This window comes from Schistocerca serialis, unplaced genomic scaffold (genome assembly GCF_023864345.2).
Source record: "Schistocerca serialis cubense isolate TAMUIC-IGC-003099 unplaced genomic scaffold, iqSchSeri2.2 HiC_scaffold_636, whole genome shotgun sequence".
NCBI classification, from domain to species: domain Eukaryota; kingdom Metazoa; phylum Arthropoda; class Insecta; order Orthoptera; family Acrididae; genus Schistocerca; species Schistocerca serialis.
Window position 1 is genome coordinate 30,001 of NW_026048229.1, and position 2,475 is coordinate 32,475.

A 2,475-nucleotide genomic window follows, 5' to 3' on the forward strand; every position below is an offset into this window, starting at 1 on the left:
GTGAAACCGTTCTGGGGTAAACGTGAGAAGTCCGAAAGGTCGAACGGGTGAGATTCACGCCCATCCGGCCACTGGCCTCCGCCCTCGGCAGATGGGGCCGGCCGCCCGCGCGGAGCAATTCGCGGCGGGGTCGTGTCCGGTTGCCTTTCCACTCGCCGCGGGGCGGGGCCGTTCCGGTGTGCGGTGGGCCGCACTTCTCCCCTAGTAGGACGTCGCGACCCGCTGGGTGCCGGCCTACGGCCCGGGTGCGCAGCCTGTCCTTCCGCGGGCCTCGGTTCGCGTCTGTTGGGCAGAGCCCCGGTGTCCTGGCTGGCTGCCCGGCGGTATATCTGGAGGAGTCGATTCGCCCCTTTGGGCGCTCGGGCTCCCGGCAAGCGCGCGCGGTTCTTCCCGGATGACGGACCTACCTGGCCCGGCCCCGGACCCGCGCCGCTGTTGGCTCGGGATGCTCTCGGGCGGAATAATCGCTCCCGTCAGCGGCGCTTCAGCTTTGGACAATTTCACGACCCGTCTTGAAACACGGACCAAGGAGTCTAACATGTGCGCGAGTCATTGGGCTGTACGAAACCTAAAGGCGTAATGAAAGTGAAGGTCTCGCCTTGCGCGGGCCGAGGGAGGATGGGGCTTCCCCGCCCTTCACGGGGCGGCGGCCTCCGCACTCCCGGGGCGTCTCGTCCTCATTGCGAGGTGAGGCGCACCTAGAGCGTACACGTTGGGACCCGAAAGATGGTGAACTATGCCTGGCCAGGACGAAGTCAGGGGAAACCCTGATGGAGGTCCGTAGCGATTCTGACGTGCAAATCGATCGTCGGAGCTGGGTATAGGGGCGAAAGACTAATCGAACCATCTAGTAGCTGGTTCCCTCCGAAGTTTCCCTCAGGATAGCTGGTGCTCGTACGAGTCTCATCCGGTAAAGCGAATGATTAGAGGCCTTGGGGCCGAAACGACCTCAACCTATTCTCAAACTTTAAATGGGTGAGATCTCCGGCTTGCTTGATATGCTGAAGCCGCGAGCAAACGACTCGGATCGGAGTGCCAAGTGGGCCACTTTTGGTAAGCAGAACTGGCGCTGTGGGATGAACCAAACGCCGAGTTAAGGCGCCCGAATCGACGCTCATGGGAAACCATGAAAGGCGTTGGTTGCTTAAGACAGCAGGACGGTGGCCATGGAAGTCGGAATCCGCTAAGGAGTGTGTAACAACTCACCTGCCGAAGCAACTAGCCCTGAAAATGGATGGCGCTGAAGCGTCGTGCCTATACTCGGCCGTCAGTCTGGCAGTCATGGCCGGTCCTTGCGGCCGGCCGCGAAGCCCTGACGAGTAGGAGGGTCGCGGCGGTGGGCGCAGAAGGGTCTGGGCGTGAGCCTGCCTGGAGCCGCCGTCGGTGCAGATCTTGGTGGTAGTAGCAAATACTCCAGCGAGGCCCTGGAGGGCTGACGCGGAGAAGGGTTTCGTGTGAACAGCCGTTGCACACGAGTCAGTCGATCCTAAGCCCTAGGAGAAATCCGATGTTGATGGGGGCCGTCATAGCATGATGCGCTTTGTGCTGGCCCCCGTTGGGCGAAAGGGAATCCGGTTCCTATTCCGGAACCCGGCAGCGGAACCGATACAAGTCGGGCCCCTCTTTTAGAGATGCTCGTCGGGGTAACCCAAAAGGACCCGGAGACGCCGTCGGGAGATCGGGGAAGAGTTTTCTTTTCTGCATGAGCGTTCGAGTTCCCTGGAATCCTCTAGCAGGGAGATAGGGTTTGGAACGCGAAGAGCACCGCAGTTGCGGCGGTGTCCCGATCTTCCCCTCGGACCTTGAAAATCCGGGAGAGGGCCACGTGGAGGTGTCGCGCCGGTTCGTACCCATATCCGCAGCAGGTCTCCAAGGTGAAGAGCCTCTAGTCGATAGAATAATGTAGGTAAGGGAAGTCGGCAAATTGGATCCGTAACTTCGGGATAAGGATTGGCTCTGAGGATCGGGGCGTGTCGGGCTTGGTCGGGAAGTGGGTCAGCGCTAACGTGCCGGGCCTGGGCGAGGTGAGTGCCGTAGGGGTGCCGGTAAGTGCGGGCGTTTAGCGCGGGCGTGGTCTGCTCTCGCCGTTGGTCGGCCTCGTGCTGGCCGGCGGTGCAGGATGCGCGCGCCTGCGCGGCGTTCGCGCCCCGGTGCTTCAACCTGCGTGCAGGATCCGAGCTCGGTCCCGTGCCTTGGCCTCCCACGGATCTTCCTTGCTGCGAGGCCGCGTCCGCCTTAGCGTGCTCCTCCGGGGGCGCGCGGGTGCGCGGATTCTCTTCGGCCGCCATTCAACGATCAACTCAGAACTGGCACGGACTGGGGGAATCCGACTGTCTAATTAAAACAAAGCATTGCGATGGCCCTAGCGGGTGTTGACGCAATGTGATTTCTGCCCAGTGCTCTGAATGTCAACGTGAAGAAATTCAAGCAAGCGCGGGTAAACGGCGGGAGTAACTATGACTCTCTTAAGGTAGC

The 2,475-nt window shown here is 61.5% G+C and overlaps 1 pseudogene; it reads left to right on the forward strand.

Annotated features, from left to right (window-relative positions):
- Positions 1 to 2,475, forward strand: part of LOC126448871 (large subunit ribosomal RNA) — a pseudogene marked incomplete at its 3' end in the record, with an annotated part of 2,889 nt that extends 414 nt beyond the window's left edge.